The sequence below is a fragment of the Anas acuta genome, chromosome 1 (assembly GCF_963932015.1).
Source record: "Anas acuta chromosome 1, bAnaAcu1.1, whole genome shotgun sequence".
Lineage (NCBI taxonomy): Eukaryota > Metazoa > Chordata > Aves > Anseriformes > Anatidae > Anas > Anas acuta.
This window is the reverse complement of record NC_088979.1, coordinates 120,017,458-120,038,599: the sequence shown is the minus strand read 5'-3', so window position 1 is coordinate 120,038,599 and position 21,142 is coordinate 120,017,458. Positions and strand designations below refer to the sequence as shown.

The 21,142-nt window shown below is 45.1% G+C and overlaps 1 long non-coding RNA gene across 4 annotated transcripts in view; it reads left to right on the top strand.

Annotated features, from left to right (window-relative positions):
- Positions 1-20,424, top strand: part of LOC137864011 (uncharacterized) — a 117,403-nt gene extending 96,979 nt beyond the window's left edge. For 2 of the 4 annotated variants that reach the window (XR_011101270.1, XR_011101268.1), the window contains exons 5-6: positions 18,239-18,349; positions 18,441-20,419. This is a non-coding gene — a long non-coding RNA (uncharacterized lncRNA). Of the gene's footprint in view, positions 1-18,238; positions 18,350-18,440 lie in introns of all 4 variants that reach the window. The other 2 variants (XR_011101275.1, XR_011101272.1) reach the window with 2 other exon arrangements.
- Positions 20,425-21,142: the final 718 nt, after the last annotated feature.

The following is a 21,142-nucleotide window of genomic DNA, read 5'->3' as shown; positions in this document are numbered from 1 at the left end:
AATGTTTCTACTTCACAGCCTGGTGAGTCCTGACCTGGGCAGAGCAGTCACTGATGAACCGAAAGAAGGCCATGTCAGAGATGTGGGGAGCTGAGTGTGCTGGTAGGATGCTCATTACAGTGACTGCCTGAGAGGGTTCTTGGCATTTGACAGGATGTGCCCCGATAAATTCCCTGCCATTAACATATCCTGCTCCCTAGCTTTTCCTTCGTTGTATTTTGGATTTGGTAGTGTTCGATGTGATGCATAGGCACCTGAAGCAGTGGCTCGTGTGAGGTTTGAACCAGCAGAGATCAGAGCAGCATTTCAAAGTCTTTTCAGATTCCCTGTTGCAGCTTGTTCCATCTCCTCTGGACCTGCTTCCTGCCTGAAATGCTGGAAAGAAGTTCTCTGAAACTCTGATCGCACATTCTGTTTCCCCCAGTGGTGCCTAGTAGAAGAAATCTTGTCTCTTGGATATCCAACTCAAAAGCCAAAGTGAGAGAGAAAATAACAGTTGCTTTAAATAATGAACGAAAGTACCAGGGGATTTAATTCCCCCCACCTTCCTCCCTCCCCCCATGCAGACATTCTCTTCTTTAAAAACAATTTTCCAAAGTAAGCTTCATGCTGGATCGACAGCCCTGCAAAGCAGCGTTCTCTGTTCGCATACCAAATGGGAATAACTAATGCGTGGGAGTGCAGGCTTCCACTCAGCGCTAGCAGCGTGTCTTGGACTTAATATAAATAGAAAGTTGCATATTTGTGAAGGCCTCGGGTTATCTCCCTGGCCCATTCAGTGACAAAATCTGGTGATCTTCTGAGGAGTAAGGACAAGAGGAGAGATGGTCATTTATTCACTCATTTCTAAGGGGGCAATAAAAGATCAATAAATAATTTCGCTACAGTAACTAAAAAGAGTTTGCATGATGAAATGTATCTTGCTGCTTCTGTCTGTTGGCCTGCAATGTGTGTCCTCCAGGCAGAAAGCTGTGGATGTTGCTACAAATCTCCTTGAACCTGTTTTGCTTTTGAAATTGGCAGGTTGGAATTGATCATGAATTTGACACTGTTCAACTCATATTCTGTATGTTTAGAAATGTGGAATGCTGCTACTTCGCCTTTTTTTGTTTCCTTCTGCACTTTCCTATAGCACTTTCTGTTTTCTGTCAGTCTGCAGTAGTGATTGGTCAGCAAACTCACAATATTGCTGCTTTCTTAATGACAGCAAGCAGGTAGGAGCTCCTGGTGTAAATACTTGCCTACAGAGCTTTAATTGCTGAAAGTTCTTGTGTTGGTAAAGAAGAAATTTTTTGCACATTGCTCTAATTATCAAATAGAGGGTATGAGGCCACTTGAATTGCATACATTTGACTAATCCAAGCAATTGTTTCTGAGCATTTTTGTTGCGTTATTTTTGGATGTCTTATAACTGTAAAATATTTTTCGGGGTATTTTTAGGATGAACGGGCTCAATCATCTAGAATACAAATCGAATCTGAACTCCTTCCAAGTTTTAAACTGAATAGGTTTTGAGGTTCAGAAAGTTTAAATTAACTTTTTTTTTTTTTCTTTTCATTATCGCTGCACTTCCAAATGTCCAGGTGTCAGCAGATAGCAGATTCAGAGAGCACTGATGTGCTCTGGTAGGGTTTATTCTTATGTTATTTCTAAACTAACATGAAGCAGGATGAATTTGAAGTCTTCTCTTGAAAAAGATTGCTCTGATGAAAATTCTGTTCCAGTTTTCTAGAAGACTGGATATTTCAAGTGAGGTCAGGACCGAATCAAGTGCCTTAAGTGGAAATGGGAATTAACAAAGTCCAGAGCCAGGCTTTTAACAGCTGTACCTACATCTATTGTTGTTTGGTTTTTTGTTTTTTTGTTTTTTTCCTGTCTGTCAGCTAAACTTAGAATGCCATTCTCAAATAGATAAACAAATGAAGTTTTGTCTTGAATTCATATGTCCCTGAACTCAGGAATCTTGTACGCAAATTCCCCATTGAAGAAAAAATAGTGTAGTATCCAGAAGACATTAACTGATAAATTTTAACATTGCGTGAGAAGTTCTGACACCCTGGACTTATTTTTGACAAAGGGTCAGCTAAGGATGTGACAGAGACAGCCCTAATCGTGTTGATAGAGGAGATAGACTGAGCCAAAGATCGACCATTTTCCCAAGCATATTACAGGATTGCCTGTTTGGCAGTCTGCTTGCAGTAAGTGAAAACAAGAAATCATAAACCCATATACAAACAAAACCATACGATTTAGCAAACAAAGCCGCTGAAAAACTAAGAGAAATGGGAAGGAAACCCACACTGAGCCTGCTATGGAATCTTAATTGCAGTATGGTGCGCTGGGACAGGGGAGATAGATGGATGTCTTAAACAGATGAGTGGGTGGACAGAAAGAATTGAAAGAGCACTGGGACCCCAGTGGGAGGCACTGTAGAAGAATCAGATTAATATTTTCCCCATCCTTTTTGGGGGGTGGAAGAAGGCAGGACTGTTTATTTTAGTACTCTAGGAGATATTTCCATGCTAATGTGCACGACTTAGTGATCTGTTTTCCAGGTGTTTTCTGCATGTTGCAAATGAATAAAATGTGTGAAGTTTGAAAAAGTCAGAGGGTAATTGCAGCAGGGAAGATATCCAGCCTGCCTTTGGTTCCTGGGCACACGAGAATGAGTGGAAGCAGAAGCAGGATTTAAGCCTGGAGTATGGGAGGGCAAGATGACCTGTGGCTTTCCCACCCCAGGCATAAGGGATGTGCTGGAATTTCCCCTGACATCACAAAACTGTCCACCTTCCCGAGGACACAGCCCCCTGCGTGGGTTCCCTTCCCCTCGCACTGGCTCCAGCAGCCTGGATACTTGTCAAATCCCCAGCATGCAGCTGCCTGCATCTCGCACTCCATTATTATTGCTGATGCTAATCTCTGACCGTTGAACACGGGTCAGAACCAGGAGATAATTGCAGCTCCGATCCGCCAGGCACGGTCCTTTGTGAGTAGTTAATGAGTGTTCAGGAAAATAAAGCAGAAAGAAGAAAAGAGGGATTGCGGTTTGCATACAGTGAGATAGAGAGTGAATAGGAGATGGAAGGAGGGGACGATTCACTGATGGGGAAAAAAGAAAGAATTAGGAAAAAGGAAATCATTTGCACTAAAGCTACTATTGCCTTGTTCTTGTTTCGCCCAAGTGGATGCTGCTAGCTCTGGTAAGAAGAGGACTGAGCAAGCAGGATGCAGTAACACCTAGGGTCTGTTTGCAGTGCTTTTGTCATGGATGCCATGAATGCAGGTGTGGTGGTCCCTGTCTCCCTTGGTACTCGGGGGGTATGCCCACGAGACAAATATTTTTGTGTTCTTTGCTCTGTTTCCTTACTCTGCATCACGCTGCCTGGGTGTATGAAGGTGCCCTCTAGAGCTCGGCTTTCTACTGCTGAATTTGACTTTAGTTCTCTCCTAGCTTGAGTGGCAGTGACCTGTATCATTGCATCTGAATTACCGAACTTTCTTCCCAGCTCTATCTTTTTATCACATACAGAGGCATCATTTTTATCACATACAGAGGCATCCTATCTTTGCCAGGCCTGTACTCCGTACAAATGGTAGCCACGTCTAGTGATCCACCTTCCTACATTTAGCTGGGATGACGTGACTCCTTGTAGAGATTGCAGATAGCACATGAGTTGTGCTTTTGGAGGAGATGGCTCTACCTGTTTACCTGCTCCTGTGATGTCTGTGTGTGTGTGTGGGGACGAGCGATGCAACATGGTGACACCACGGCGTGGTGGGATGGGCAACCCATGCCTGGGGCAGGGGGAACAAGGAACCACCTCAGTGGAGGGGAAGGAAAACTGCCTCCTGCAAATGAATTAAAGTCACTGGGGATGGAGTTTGAGGGGGAAATAAATGATGGCAGCGCGTGTTTGTGTCCATATGAGTCCCCTCTCCCTAACGACCGTGTTAATGTGCTCATAAAAAGATATGGCGCAGGGGGGACGTGACTGTTCAGGCTGATTAGTATTTTATGGCAGAACTAAGCTCCGTGACAAACGACTGGCTGGGTGGGCTGTTTTTACAACCCAGAAAACTCTACTTTAAGATGCTGAAAGTATGAGTTCGTTTTCCTTGTTTTGTGCAGTATTATAATACTAATAGTTATTATTGGCCATCAGGAATCTGAGGGGTGCTGTAACTCCTGTGAAAACACGAGATGGTGTGGGAGATCTGGGGTGGCTGAGGTGACTTCTAAATACAAGTGCTCCAGCCTGGCACTGCAGGACAGGGCAGCAGGCTGACAGAAGTGCCTCCAACCAGCTTCAAAGCACGAGTGACATCATGGGACATCTTGTACCTACTAACCAGAAAACGCAGGTTTGAGTCCTAACGTCTTGGCTGTAGCCAACATCTCTCTGATGTTCACTCTCAGAGAAGTGTTAACTCTGCTTTGCTTCCAGTCCAGACTTGTGTGTTGCATGGCTCTGTATTGCTTTGCAGTCTGGAGGTACCTGCGTTTTTCTGTTGTGTTGAATTATTGACTTCTCCTTTGTTTGGAAAGAGGTGAGGGTTTCCTCAGTGTGAGATACACCATGGATGCATTTCCAGGTTGGGAACAGTCTGAGGGATCTTGCTTCATCCCCAAAGGATGCAGAGACAGATTTATGTCCAACAATATTGGTTGAAATGCATTAATGTTAATATAATAACTTGATAAATATCAAATAAATTGATAAAATGGGACAGAAGAGGGGAAAAAAAAAAAGAGAATGGGTATCCTGAAACAGGCTCTGAAATGTATGTTTACATGGGAAAGGTTTTATAAGATGTTTGCTTTGTTTCTGTGAAGAAAACCATTGTTTTTTTGGTTTTGCTCTCCAATGAAGCTGCCCACATCTACAGGCAGCTCCCTACCATCCATTCTGGAAGGTGCTAGCAAGAGAGAAAGGGTGTGAGAGTGCTGCCTTTACCTAGGAATGGAGTGTGCCTCTGCATGGGAACGTTGGCAGGGAAGAATCCAGATGTGTAACCTGCATAGAGACTGCTGCAAAAGGATGGAAGAGGTCAATCCAGCTGTACACTGTCACAGAGAGGTCTTCTTCCCAGCAAGCTGGTCCACAGTGTAATTGTCTGAGAGTAGCAATGAAAAGAAACAGGAACGGTGAGAGAAACCACAGCAGCATATGCCCTGGGTTATTATCAGAAGCGAGAGGTTTTGAGTCTGGCTGTGAGTATGCCCTAGAGGGCACCAGCCTTTCCAAGAGTGGGACTGTCACAGATGTCCACTGTTCCTAAAAACTGTGAAGCCAGTTCAAACGCCAGGGCTTTGCAAGGCAGGAGCAGCTCCTTCTGTGAGGCAGTGAGCAGAGGGACTATGCGACAGGGAGCATTTGTCCCACGTGCTCCGTGTTGTCTCCGGTGATGGAAAGGCTCCATCTGGTTAGAAGTCTCAGTATATAACTGCTTATCATATAATGTCACTCGGAAGTCAATTTTTTCTGAGGGGGGGAAGTGACAGGTATTGAATAGCCTAATGTCAAGAGAATAACAGGTTTTACGCCAAGAGATTTAGAAATGTGAGAGAAGTGGTTTTCAGGGCAAATCAATTCTGTAAGTGAATGTGGTGTGTTGTGCTGGAGAAGGGATGCGAGCCCAGCTGCAGTGATGACTCCCATGGGAGGATGTAGCAGAACAGGCAGGACAGAGCCATGCATCCTGCATGTGTGTGTGTGTTGTGCACACATGCACAACATTAGTAATGAAGGCCTCAATTCATCACTCTGCCTTTATTCAACAGGGCACATCCGCGTGTGTCTCTGTGCATACACTGAAGACCCTGCTATGACAAGACTTCCTAGAAAAGCTTTTTGTGCACAAGGAACAATTCTGATCACATACTAAGTGTTAACAGAGGACTGGAGCCGTGTGAGTTATTTGCAAGAAAACCTGAAAGAACGTGAGATTCCCTGCATTTCTTGTCTTGCTGCTGACTCCACCCTGGTGTCTGGCAAGCCATTAAAATAATAATAATAATGTTCAATTTTCTCCTCCAGCATACAAAATGGACTCAGTCAGCACGTAGTTTCTTTCCCTTTCTCTAGACTCTTCTTCCTATGTGCTGTTTGAGAACACAGGGAGTGTTAGGTATCACTTATGGAAAGAAGCACCCAACAGTGAATTGCTAAGTCACTTAACCTGAGGACTCACAGGAAGAACTTGCAACTGAGCAAATTTATTTGGAAACCTCACAAGTAGGTTTCCACACTGGAAATGCTGATCAGCCCATCCAGTGGATAAATAGGAAGTTACCAAGTGACAAACCTGGCCAGTTGGGACTATGCACTGCAGCTCACAAACTGAATATTTGGGGCTACTCCACCACCAAAATATATGATCAAATGTGGATATTTCTCATATAAATTCCAATAACATGTGGATTCAAGGAAATTGCCATTTGCACAAGGATATTCTACAAACTGGGACAGAGCAGGAAAAAAAAGATTCAAATTTCATTGAGTGAAATATTTGTTATTAATAATTCGCTCAATTTGCCTTAGTTTGTGAAGGGTGATATAACCCTGTGGCTAATTCAAGGGGCCCCAGCCTGCCTGTGGTCTTCTTTCAAGCTCACGTGAATGCTGCAGGCAGGACACACAACCAAAAGGAAATAAAAATGGAAACACTTTGCCAAGCTCCCCCTGTGGGCTACAAATGCCACGCTGAGGTGCCAAGGTGAAATCCATGTTGTAGCTCTTGACATGGTGCTTTTGTTTTCCTTTGTTATCAAGCAGCAGTGAAATAATTAACAGCAGTGGCCTTTCCACTGCCTCTGAGACACGGGAGCCCTTGGGAGGAGCAGGAGAGATTTCCTCTGTCAGATCTGTAGATTTGAGGTGTGCTTTTGCCATGTGATTCAGATGAGAAGCTTAAAACCTCATCCACGTGTTTCTCCCTCATTCAGGTGGTGACAGCTCCACAGCCATGTATCTGTGGTTCCCTGCATCCCTGAAACAATTGCCCGGAGGGCACCCACAAATGTTCTCGCACACTGTCATGGGCACAACAGCCTTGGCAAAGCTGAATCCAGCCTTCAGCCCCTGGCTCGTGTACCATCATCTGTGCTGATGGGCTGTCTGAGGGTGGTAGTAAACACACAGGAGCCCAGACTGAAGTTCAGGACAGCGGGAGATGTTCTTGCATGGGCATGTTTGCCATTAACTTCCAGGCCTGCTCCTGATTGAAAAATCCAGCGTTGCAGAGCAGCAGTATTTCTGCTATGGGATTATGTCCCGAGCACAGCTGTGCTTTTGATGAGGGTGGGATGAAGGGTAGGAAGTTTTGTCTTGTCGTACCTACAACCTTGTTTATCTCTTGCAAACGTGTGTAGAGCTCCATGTGCATCAGTGGCTTGTTGCTGGGAAGAGTTTGAAATTCTGGTTCCACAGCAGGAGTGATGAAAGATGTGCCTGCAAAAGAAGAGGAATCTAACAGCTAGCTTTTTTCTTCTCTCGGACAAACTTTCTCTTTTCTTCAGCAAGAAAAAAATCTTGCTTCCCTCTTGATTAGTGGCATGGGTTACCCCATGCTGAAACCTCCAGATCGGACTGTTCCAGGGCACCCTGCAGAGGGGCTTGGAGACTGAAATCTGTGGGCTCACCAACACAGCATACTGCAGGCTTCCCACTGGGGAAGAGGTGTGTGTGCTTGAGAGAGCTGCTTGTGCTTTTCTGAGGTCTCCATGAGGCCTTCCCAAGAGCTATGAAGGTCTCTGGTAAAAGAAGGCCCAAATCTTTCTAGTGAAGAAGGACCTCAGTACTTCTTTGATGCTCATATCAAACTTACTGCATGCAGAAAGACTGGGACAGCAACAGTGCTGAAGGATGGCCTTTCTGACAAGGAAGAGTCAAGAGTAGGGAGGATTCCCAAGCATCGTAACACCCAGATTTGGGTTCAGGTCTGAGTCCATGCCTCCTGTTCTGCAGTGTGCAGCTCTCAGTACGTGAAGCAGAATTCATATGCTGCAAGTGAGGAGGCTGGAGCACTGCAGCAGAAATCAGAAGCGAAAAGGCTTATTACAGAGCAACCAATCGAAGAGCTGGTATCTTAAACGCACTAACTCCAGCCTGGTCTGAACTAGCTTCCTTACTAACTTAAATGATTGCATCCTGCTAGCTTTTGATGCCAGAAAGAAAGAGACTGTCTCTTTAAATAGAGGAGAAAATGATAGGGGTGAGGTGATCTGATTAGTCTGTAAGATGAGCGGAAATTAGTTATTTTCATCCTTAATCACCCACGGGATGGGCCAATTATCGAGCTGTTAGAGACCTATTAGATGGTTGGGAACTCACCCTTCCTCACCTCCCTCCCATAACCCGGCATGAAATTATTGAAGTCACTCAATTTCACTCTCATTGAAACCCATGAAGGGAGATCTCACAGCTGAGCATGGGGTGGCTGCAGAGGCCTTTTTCTAATTACTAGCAGCACTCCAGCTTCCAGAAATTGGTTTATTGATTTCACCCAAACCGCCTCCCTGAAAATGCAACCTTCAGGTTTGCAGGAACAATTTTATCTATCTGTTTGTCTGTCAGCCTATCTGCTTGTCTATCTATCCTCTCGTTTGACTAATCTGGGAGAGACAAGCAAACTTTTAACAGCTGACTGTCTAATCAATGCAGCTTGTTTATCTGCTCTTGAACAAACTTTAATTTTACATGTGTATTTGCTAACATGTTCACTGAGAGGTGCTTATGAACAAATTGCAACCTGTGGCTTCTCCACTAATTGGATTTCCTAAGTATATTTGTCATTTGGTATCACCATGGTGAAGGAAGATTGGTCAGATCCCCTCACGTGGCATTGGCCTCCTTATTCCCTGCCTCTGGTTGGGTGAGTGTGAAGAAGGCATTGGTAAGTCATTGTCCTTTGGGAGAGAGAATGAATAACTGGCAGAACAAGGAGGAGTGAAATTAGGGTTGATTTTTCTTTCTTGGCAATCAAATTAAGGCCTCACAGCTAGAAAAGGTGATGTCATCTGCTGGGGTAAGATCTGAAATAATTTTCTCCCATTGCACTCGTAGAAAGTAATCATCAGAGATGATTGCATAGTATCAGTAGTGATGCAGTGGCTCTGTCCTTGCCTGGTTTGCCTAGCTGCCCATGTTTCATGGCCTTCAGCAGAGCCTTGTGCAGCACCAGCTGCAGAGGATGAAGCTGTGTGGCCTTCTCTCTTCTGTTTGACTACGGTTGTGCTAGGTCTCTGCCTAGGAAAGTGTAATCTCTGCTCCCCTGCTCAGAGCTCTGTGCTGCTTGGGATGTTCTAGGGTGTCTGAGACAGCTTTGTGAGGCTGGTGGACTACCAAAGTCCTGTAGGGCACCTGTGCCCTTCTAGAGCAATAGCTTCTGTTCATCTGGATGTTGTCCCATGGCTCTCAATGACTGTGTTTAAACAGCTGACTCAAGCCCCCATAACCTCTGTAGGGGAAGACAGAATGCGATTTCTCTGTGCAGCTTCTGTGCCTTTCAGCACTGTGACAGGCGATCTGGAGGCTTTTCCTGTAAGCCTGCCCCTGTGCTGCAGGAGTGCATCACCATTCCTCAGACAACTGGCAGCAGCATGTCCTGGGAGACAGAAAAGTAGCTAGAAAGATGAAGGGATTAAGCCAAAAGGATGCCTCTGATTCTTTTTAGAAATAAGAAGATTAGTCCTAGTCTGATTGAGAGTGCATGTCCTTTTCTGGATCCAGCTGGAGCTGTGGGAGAGGTTGCTTACCCTTTACAGCCAGCCATGCCACACAGATGTTAGTGCGAGCAGCGTGCCAAAGCAGTGCCCATCAAAATGATCCCACTCAGCTCTAATCTGCCTTGTTTCAACTGCCATGTGTTAGGGAATGATCGCACAAGCCGTTTTACTGGCAGGTCTGAGAACATGGCAACTTCTCCTGCGGGTTCTCCAGCTCTGCACGTCCTGCAGACAGCAGCATCTTTGAGTAACCCAACTATTTGTAGAGGTCTTGTCTGTCTCACACCTTCGCTCGCCTTGGGATAAATGCTCATAGTATACACAATGAAAATGAAATGAAGAGGATTGGGGGGGATTTATAATTTTTAGCAGAGGGGGCAAAAAACTGCTGGGCAAACTATGGGAAATGTTGTGGCACAGATCTTCTTAGTTTAACACACGCTGTTAGAGATACTGCTAAGGGCAGGTTTGATACAAGAATTCTGTGTTGTCTACCTGAGACCATGCTTCTGCTTTTGCTGCAACTATTCTTTGAGGTTTGGAGTATTTAAAGAGTAGAAGTTAGTTTCCCTTCTAGTAGCCTTTGGATAGGTCTTTGTTGCAATCATACCAATGCCCTTCTGAAGGACTGTGGACAGCCTTTAGGCTTGTGCCTGTGTAACTGAGATGAGAATTAGCCTCTGTCTTTCTTTAGCTACATCCTGTCTGTGCAAAGAAGAAGGGGGGATTACTTTTGGCAATCTCACCTACTTCCACCATCTTTGCTTGATCTTTCATTAATTTACATGTTCTGTTTATTTGCAAAGCATGTTTTACTCTGGATTTGCAAGATGTTGCATGGATGGCCCATTGCAGCAGGTGTCTATGGACACGAAAGGGAAGTCCAGACTTGTTTGAACCAGCCTTCTGTTGCAGAGTGTGTTTTCTAGCAGTTTCACACTTTGCCTTCCCTTTAGGCATCTGTACAGGGGGATTGCTAATGTACTGCGGATGGTACATTGGGCAAAATAGCATAGGGCTAACCGTGATGATCTGCCACCATCTGTAGAAAGCATTTAGGTACTATGATTCAGGGTAGCCTGTAAGCACTTGATAAATACTGTTACTGTGTGTTGGAAGTGACTTGATTGAACTGGCTGCTGCCATTACAGTCAGTCCCTGAGTTGTAAGTTAATCTTTCTTCTCGTGACAGAGCCCTGGTCCACACTCAGCAAGAGTTTCCTACCCCTCCTCGCTCTCATTCTCTGAGCAGAAAAGCCAGAGTCCCTGGAGCCTGTCTCCAAGTTCAGCTGGCAGTTCCTCCTCATCCTCCCTCCTGATCCCACCTGGTCCAGACCCACAAGCACAAGAATGCACTCCCCACTAGCTCCCTGCTTCTGGCTTTAACCTCCACCTCCCCAGGTTTTCTTGTTTTGAACTGCCCTAAATTAAAGGGCAGCACATCCTCAACTCAGACTAAATAGATAATATCTCTTATAACATTCAGGAGTGAATTTCCTGCATGGGCTGAAGGAGAGGGCTCAGACAGGTCTGTTCCCCTTCATTGGGTCTGCCCGACATCATGCTCCAAGTCATGGGCCACAAGACTGGTTGTGGCTGTGCAGAGCTGTGCCCTGTCCATTTTTCTCCTGAACGTGATCCTGGCAACACCCATGGTTGGCTTTGTCTGTCCTTATATCCCAATCCCATGAGACCGGGCCATCTAAGATACACAATTTAATCACAGAAGGCTGACATGATGCTGAAAGTGATTTGTCGTGTCCATGCTGGCAGTTAAGTCATTGCCAGCAATTGCATCCAAACGCAATAAATTGCCGAGTGCGGACTGTTGATGTGAAAGTATCATGGCTGTCATTTCAGCCCAGGCACTGACTGCATAGCTTTTCACTCCAGCCAAGGCTTTGAGCTGGGTATCTAATGGGCTTAAAATCCTGTACAACTAAATTCTCCACTAGCGTCAGTTCATTGGGTTATGCCTTGAGAAAATTTTGCCTCCTGTTCTTTAGGAGAAAACAGCCTTAAAAAGAAGAATCTTTGGGGAAGAGGGGGCATAGAGAGATGGAATTGTTAATTGGACTATAAAAACAGATGAGGAGAGTCTTTCAAAGCAGCTCAGTGTTACAGAAAAGAAGATCTGGAACAAAGAAAACTCCCTTCCTGCCTCTCTGCCCCAAAAAGGGCTGAGAATGAAATGCTCGTAACCCAGAGCTTGTGTTTGTTTAAGAGTAGTCTGGGATTTACCTAACTTATTACAGCTTTAGTGCACAGCAGTAGTATCAGCAGCAAGGGCATGAGAAATATTAGATCCAGGCAAATAGAATGTGTCAATCCAAAGTGGTAAGAGCTGTAAACCTCATCTATTTATTTTTTTTTAGAGCTAGCAGGGAAAAAAATATACATGGTTTTGGGCAAACCCTCACCTCCCCTTCCCCAGTAATCCATTGCTTTGGACAGTACATATCACAGTGGCTTTGACAAATAGAAATCTAGGTACGTGGTCATTTCCATGTAATGGGGTTATTTAGCCACTGCCTTCAGACACATCTCATTCTGTGATTCCAGACACCCAGACCTTGCTCCAAAGCCCACTACAGCTGACCTTGCTATTCATGTCCATGACATATCCATTGGGCCTATATGTGACTATGTATTTAGACTCTCCTACACCAGGAGTTTTACTTGAGAAAGATCTGTGGCATCAGAATGGTTCCTTCTAAAATAATTAACAGAAAAATGTTCTCTGCAAAGAAAATTAATCTTAGACTGTCATGGGAGATGATGTTCTCTGAAGTAACTGGAGAAAGACGTTTGGCTGGACATCGTAGATTTTTGAAGTGTGCATAGTTTCAGTTGAATTTAGTGCTGTAGAAGGGGCCAAACTGAGGACTGTGAAGACTAATGGACGTTTGTTAGCACCTACAAAGATTCATGTGAGTAAACTTTCCTTTATCCAGTCCTATCCCCATCAATAGGCCCTTTTCTTCCCCAGCTTGGTTTTTGGGCTAAGGAAGGACTTTTTTCCTCACAACTCCTTTTCAGTTGTACAAAACATAATAGAACAGTGTAATAGTATTGGCTTCAATAGGGCTGTCTGTACCTGGGACTCGGGTTTAGTGAGAGGTGGTGTGCTTCCTGAGACTCTGTATTTTCCATTCCCTGTTCCCATGCACAGAGCAGGAGATCAAATGTCAGCAGACTTGGGCTGGATCCCTGATTTCATCACTGATCTGCAACGTGACCTTGGATGAGGCCTGTGTCATCTATGTGATTTACTTCCTACATTTGTAACTAATGGTCCTTACCCGTGACCGAATAGCCCTTCAAGTGTTGTATACTGTCAGTGTACTAAACATTATTTATGAAGGACCACAGGGTACCTAACCCCGTGGAGGTGCTTTATTAGCTGTGCAGGAATGTCTTCAACCACTGTATCTATTGTTGTGGTTCTTCCCCAGTGCCCAAGCACTCTGCTTCCTTTCTGGTGTCCAAAAGGGACACGACAGCACCCCTTTTACATCTCACCCCAAGGGAGAGCAGCCCTCTGCTGCCGCAGGCAGTCTCTCCGACGGGTGTTCCACTCGCTGCCTTCCCATTCTCAAAGGACAATCGCTTCTCTCTCTTTACCCAAACGCTCCAGCAGTTTTTAATGTTCTCCCCATTTCTCAGCTTTTTTTATTTTTATAGAGCTACCTTTCCTTTTCTTACGGCAACGTTAAAAAGAAGAATATAAAAAAAAAAAAAAAAAAAAAAAAAGAAATGAAAAATGTGACAGGGCAGAAGGAAGCCAGTGAGAATCTCCTGCCCCAAAATGCATGCCCTCTCTGTGCCAGGAAGTTGATCCTCTTTGGGTGATCTGGGGAGGACTGCCCAGTAACCTACGTCCTGTGATATTTTTCTCTTCTCCATCTGGTTCAGCCCCCCTCATCAATGGGGGACGAAAGACAGAGATAATATAGCTGGATTGATGTCAGCTTGGAAAAGGTGATTGAAGAGCAGGGGCAGAATAATTAGTCTGGGGCATGTGCCTTGCAGCCAAGACAAGCTCTGAAGCTACAGGTAGTTGGAGGGAGGAAAACTCTTGTACCATTGGCTCCGTGCTTTGCCAGTCCTGTCCCAGCAGCCTGATTTCATTCTTTACAAAGTGGCCTGATCTGACACAGACAACATTATGCCTCCTTGTTTCTTTATCAGTATTCACTGCTTCAGCCAGTTACTGCGTTCTCTCTGCCATTCCTTCTCCATCCCTTTCTCCTTCCCAGAGAATAGCAATAATCCAGTTACATTTTCATCTTGCTGGGAAGCCAGCCCACCTGAAAACTCAAGCCCAATAACCCTTTTAAGCTCCTTCTTGCTATGTTCCTTACCTAACCTTCATAGCCAGATATTGCCCTTAAAAATCTCGCACATGTAGATGCCATCTTTTCCCATGGAGAGCCAAGCTCCTTTCAGATCCTTTCATGACCTGTTCACTGAGGATTTCTTTATCTTGCAAAATCCACATTTCTGATGCTGGAGGCCTGGGGTCTCAATCTCTACTTTTCATAGACATTTCAGTATAGCTACTTAGATTTCTAACAGAATACCAACGTGGTGCTGTTCATATGGTATAGGAACGATACATCCCTCAATCAATGCAGGAAAAGGGCCTACAAGGTAAACCATGTTTATGGTATTGCAGTTTCCATAAGGAACTTGGATCTTTATAGCTTTGTGTGGATACCAGTAGAAAGAAGGCTGTTAATTTTTCCATATAGGTGTGATCAGGGCTTGGTTTGTGAGAGAGACGCAAGGGAAGGGGCCGAACAAAGGTTTACAAAAATAATTAGCTTTTCTGCCCTCTCTTGCCAGAGACATCAGCCCTCTCTATCACAGCTTGGCCACGTGAATAGTTGATTTCTCACCATAACGACAGAGGTGGAAGTAGACAGCAGGCTGGGGGCAAGAAAGTGTATATGAGGGCAAAGTAGGGCAGCAATATGTTTTTTTACAGCTGGTCTAAATCTCTTTTCCACTAGTAGCCCATCTGCTTTGGGAGATTCCTGCCCCCTTTCCTATTTTCACACTCCCCTTTGTGGAACTCTTACCAGAGGCTTCTGTCCATCTTTGCTGCATTCAGTCAGCTGCCAGCTGAGCTGAAACATAACCAAGGTAACAGAAATGTTTGGGATGGTAGCAGGACCTTTTAAAAACGCTAATAGAAAGCTTAACAGGTTCCTGCCTAACAGCCTGAATTAGCAAGCCTTGTGCTTGATTTAGCAAAGCTGTGGGCTGCTGCATCTTGCCCTGCGTGCCAGTGTAGATGAGGACTGAAGGTTATTTTCTGTCTTGGAGTTGCTGCCTTACTCTGCGTCCTGTCAGATGGGTGAGCTCTCCAGACTGCCAGGGGCCATGAAGAAGGGTAAGTTGCTGTTCTGTGCCTTTTGCCAGCTCAGGCTCCTTTCCTGCTGAGGCAGAATGTACAATTTGCTTAGCAGCCAAAGACTCAGTGCAGGGCTTTTTGAAGAGTCTCTGTGCAATTAGTATGGCAAATTGGAGCCTCCCAGGAGGATACACAGCATCACGCATACCAGCAACAAGATCTCAGCTCCTCAGTACAGAAGGAACCTCATTTAATGTATTAAATATTTAATTAATGAGCTGAAGCTTTAATGAGGTGGTGATGAAGATGCCAAACAAGTTACTGGGACAGGAATACCCTACCCCAGAGATAATAAATGGTTAGTTACTATTCTCCCAGTAGTAAATTTTTCCCCAGCAACACTGCTCCTTGGGGAAGCTCTCAGTACCTTTTGGTCTCATCCTGCACAGTTGAAGGGAACGACACAGGTGTCTACAAGTGGGATGTAAAACTCCTTTGTTGCCTTTTTTTATTGAGGTGGAATAGATGATGCAAGTTTTGTATGGGACAAGAGGACTATGACAGGCTGCTGCACAGGAATTCGTAGCATGAGAGTGGACCTCTCGTTTTCAGGGGTATTCAGAGTGAGAGTGTTCATTTCTCCCCCTTCAGGGTAGGGTCCTCTTCAGACTGTACATAACCACTGGCCCTCGGGATGTGTCAGATTCTCCTGCTTGGATGGATGAGGGCCAAGGGGCTAAGAGGCACTGGGGGCCCAGGGTCTTTTTCAGGCAGGAGGTGCTCAAAGAAGAGTCCAGAGGGAATTTTGGTGATGTGACAGAAGGATGCAAGAGCCAAGATAATTCTCACTGTTTCCAGCCTGTGCAAGAATTGCTTTAGCTGATCAGTCCCTGTTATGGGAACCTTGGGATTTGAAAAGGAATAATAAAAGATTAATCGAGAAACTCCTGAATGAATTCAATAAAAATGACATATGGAGCGTGCACCGTGATGTTTTTATGATTAGGCTGGCAGATAATTGGAATGAGCAGATTCTGCCCCACGCTTGGTCAGGCCTGGTGTCGCAGAGATCCTTCTGGTTTCAGTGTTCCCTCACAAAGGGAGAAAAAAAAAAAAAAAAAAAAAAAAAGTAGAGGGAAAGGGAAAGAATTAACAAGAAGGCAGAGCAAATGCTTTTCTGCTCACTCCAGGAAAAAGCTCTGAGAAAGCTGCTGTTTAAAGTGCATTTCAGATTTCAGAATACAATCCTCTGTGCCATGGGTTTGGTCCTGGTTTTGTTTGCTGCATGCCTTTCAGAGGTGGAAAGGACAGAGCATGATAAGAACTACCTGTTCTGAGTTGCCTTTGTGAGGAAAAGGCCTCTTCACTATCCTTACCCCAATTTGATATTAAGGCATTTTCTCTTCTTGCAGTATAACTTGTGTACAGTGTCTCTTCCCTCAACCTCTTACCCTCCTGTACCTCTCAGCTAGTGTTTTGGTCCCAGTCTTCCACGCAGCCCCTGCCAACCTGATTTCAACTTCATCTCCTTCGCTTCTGAGCACATGGTGCCCAGGTTCACCCGGTGTCCTTGTTATCTGCACATCTGCTTGCAGGTCCAGCTCCGTATTTCTTCATCCACCCCAGGCCCTGGCATGAAATCTCAGACCTGCCCTGTCTTTACTCATTTATTTTTTTTCTGCCTGCTGCTTTACTTTTTTCCTGAGTTTCTCCATGCTTCAGCTTCAGACTGAAACAGAGAGAAGACAAGTTGTGTGGGACTGAGCTGCAACTTCATCACGTGGCTGCATCGCCACCCTCAGCCAAGACCAGGCTGACCTCTGCTCCTTTTAGTTGTCACTCCAGGCAGTGCTGCACTCTGCTCTCCAGAGGTGATAAGGTAACGTTACTGCCCTGCATGAAGTGCAGCAGAGAAGGGGGTGCTTGCTGGAGTTTTTCTGACCTTTCAGCTCCTGACATTGTGCAGCATCAATCCCTTCCCAACCCTGATGGGAAGATTATCGGTGTTAGACGCAAGCGGTGCTTACTGACAGCTAACAGCCATTCAGTCAGCTACCAGCCTCCCTCACCTCTTTTTGCCCTGCTAAGTGTGCTCACTGAAGAAGCTGTTTCTTGCTGTCTGCACACAAGCCCTGACTATCACTGCAGGCCAGTCTGACTGCTCCTGACATCCAGCCCTCAGCCTCATAGCCAGCCATCGACCCACATGGCCAGCTCCCCTGAAACCTAGGGCTGGGATCAGGGGGTTGATTCAGGCTGATGAAAAGGCGGGAGCCCCTGGTGAAAAACAAATAAGCAGTCCCTCAGGAACAAACAGTAGATTCTCCTCTGAATGTTCAGCTTATCTCTCTTCATTCCCAAACAGTATTTGGGGATAGTCAGGCCCAGCTAAGCCCTCCCTTCCCCTGGGTGTCATAGTACATTTTGCTCGGACCTTGACAAGGACTTTGGAGGACACTGCTGTAAAATCTACCCTCTGCTGCTTCGCTCTGCTCAGTTCAGGCTTCCTCAGACCCTTTCTAACATAATGAGCTTCCTTTTGATCAAGGCCCATCACGATCTCCCTGCCCAGCCAGCTCTGCCTCTCCATGCTGCCACCAGTCACACACCTGCCAGGAAAGCATCCTCCTGCTTTTCTTCCTGCTCCCTTCTGCCATCTGCAAAGGCACTGCCATGTTCTACCCTCAAATCCATCTTTACTGCAGCACATATTCCCTCACCCTTACCACCCCAAAAAAATAACCCACCCCAGACCAAAGCAAGCTAACGGTTCAGCACCCAGTGTGCAGAGGTCTGCCTGTTAACGGTGGCGTGTACGGTCTCATTGCTTCCTTCTTCCCTATCTGTCTGCAGCCACCCACTCTCTTGCCTTATATTTATCTTTTCCTTTAGGCAAAGACCATCTTTTTGTTCCATGCATGTACAGCACCAAGCGGAATGGGGCCTTGCTCCATACTTGATGGATCAGAGAGTGTTACAGCTTTTGTGATAATAGGTGATAATAAAAAGTATTGATTGGCTCGCAGCATGAGGCTGTGATGAAATGATGGAAGGTTATATTATACCTTTTATCTTAGAACGACAAAAAGAGAGGGGAAGAGATGCAAGACCATGTGGATTTAGTTTTTCTTTTTTTTTTTTTTTTTCCTGAGGTGGATGGAATTTTTCTGGTGTGCTATGGAGCCCTAAGGATCCATGCTCACTTTGCATCCTACTTTAGTATCCTCCTATCCTGCCACCCCTTCTTTAAGGCCATGCATGGGGTAAGTATTCTCAGAAAACTTCCCCTAGAAGTTCTTGTCTCACCCATTTAGGAAGTTCTTGATACTATTTCTTGTTATTTACTGGATACAGAGTCTGCCTGTGAATGACATGTCTGTGTTACAGCCAAAAGCATGATTTCAGGATGGATAAAAGTAAGCACGCTAGCTAAGTTAAAGTCAGTAGTGGTGAGCTTCATGATTACCAGTGTGGGCTATCAGTTTACTTACAAAGCTTCTCAAATGGATTTGCATAGGTCTCTTGTAATTTTACTGGCACTCATATCAACTGCATGTGAGAACAAACTACCTCATGCATGTCTGTGCTTCCTGCAACTTACCCCTCCAGTGAAGATGTGCCCTGTGTGAAAGAGAAGAGGAGCCTCTATCAAGCCTTTTAGCTGCCGCGGCTTCCTAGGCATGAGATTTCCCGTGGAATTGATTCTCCAAGGGAAAACACCGTTTCCTTTACAATCACAAAACACAGCAACGTTTGACAGCTTGAAAATGTTAGAATCTGAACAGAATGTTTTGACTTGGGTTGGTTCAAACATTTGCACTTGCTGAAAGGAATCAAAGCATTTTGCTGTGCATTTCTTTGACATCAAGTGGCACCTGCCCATGGAGCTGTGGTGCCTCATGGGAGGTGTAGTTTGGATGCGTTGTGCATGCATCTCTTTTCATGGACCCGTCTGCTTGTCTGAAGTACGTTTCCAATAGCATGCAGCAGATCTGCTCTGAGTGAGCCAAACTGTGCAGGGTAAAGTCAGAGAGCAGCCAGACATTATGGAAGATCAATTCGAGCACAGGCGAGAAAAAGGGCTATTGAAGCATTCAGTATAACATTCCAGAACAAAATGTTTGGTTTCAAGGAACGTCAATAGGTGTTGTTTGGATTGGAGAATTGGAAAAATGACTGTATTTCCGGTTGTGTTTTTCAAAAAAAATTGTTCCTTTGGAAAAATGTGTATTAATTAAGCTTTTCATTCTGCAAATTGTAGTGTTTTTCATGGGCTGGACCACCCAATTCTATTCTTAGCTAGCATAAGAGCTCGGTTTCACAGTAGGTGTAATAGGATCGATTCAGCCTCTGCCACCCCAGGGGTGGAGCTAACCCAATGATTAGTGACACAATTAATGATTTTTACCCTCGTTGCATGAAAAGATGTGTGTTGTTGTGGGCTTTTTTTTTTTTTCTTTTTACATTCTGAGACGTAGTTATTATTTTTTTCCACTGGAATTTGGAAATCAGCCTTGATGAACAGAGAACATACTGACTTGCTTTATGAGCAGTGGAATCCCAGCTTTCTTACATAGCTCATGTCAACGAAGTTGTGCAAAAGAAAGCATCTTTACTTCCAGAACTTCAATCACAAAAATAAAAATAAAAAATCCCTCCTTCTGTCTGAAATGCTGCCACCCCTGGAATGGAGCACCTACTGTTAAGCAACGGAGCACAGCTCAGCAGCATGCTAGCAGAGCAATGAAAACTAATGTCTTCCCCATCTGAAATTGCAGGAGTGGCTTAAAGAGTGATAAATTATTACCCCTGGTGTTTGCCTGGGATGCACAGACCAAAACGTGGGAAGGGAAAGCAAGCCAGGAGATGACAGCAGGTGGGAAAGGCCTAAATTATGATTTTCTTTCTGAAGTGAGATACCTTTCCTGGGATCTCTCAGAGAGACGGCCGCATATGGGGGCAGCTCTGTGCATACTGAGTGGGACTGCTCTGAGCCTGTGATTAGAATGCACCTATTTAATCCTCTGAAGCTGGTGGATTAGGGTATGGCTCTCTGATTTATTTTGTCTGTTTGGGCTGTGTACACACTGTGTAGGGGAATTTGGATCTAATCTTTGCCATCATTATAATTAATTAGACACTATTCTGCAGCATGTAATGGTGGAGATAGAGCCCTTACATGGGTCTGTGTGTTCCTCACATACTGTGCCGCGAGAAGAGATCTGCTGGGGAGATAGTTGTTAATTAATTGTTTGGTTTGTCAAAACAACACCCTGGGCCAAGTTCAAACTTGGTGTTAGGCTGTTGATTTCATCTGCCTGGCACCCAGTGGGGGATTTTCCCCCAGAGTTTTTGTCCCTTTCATTTCCCTTTTAATGTTTGTTTTTGGACTGTACTGCAGTGGCAGCTAGACGTGAATGTTTCCATGTGGGCAAGTGGCAGGTATGAAGGGAAGGCCATCAGTCAGCTGTATGCTGTATTATTCTTCTCCAAAGAGAGCTTCAGAGGGATGGAGGGAGGGAGCTTTTGGAGGTGCAGAAGAGCACCAAGCAGATGAAGGAGCTGGACCTTGAAGAGAAGGAATCAAATCCTGGGAACCAGGGAGACCTTCAAACTTCACCAAAGAGGCTATGGTTCATGGTCATATATATCATTCACTGTGGTAGGCAGGTATTGTGGTAGGCAGGTATTCCTGTGACTGGTTTGCATTTGGCTAGACAAGAGTGTCCCACCCACCTGCATTCACATGGAGTAATGCTGGGAATACCTGCAGCTGTAATCCAATGTCGTGTGTGGATGTTTGTTACTGAGCCTGCATGGAAGCTTGTCTGGGGCAGGGAATTTTTGTTGCTGTAGTGCCATAAACCTCTATATAAACCTATAAAACAGGCACAGAAGTGTGTTGGGAGGAGGAACTTAAGTATGTTGCTGAGAGTGTGTGCTGATATGTGGGACCAGTCACACAGGTAGCATGGCTCTGCATGTGGTTGCAGGTCTGCACATCTGGAATTGGCTGTGCCAGTGGAAATGACTGCATGTCCACAGAAGTTTCTATG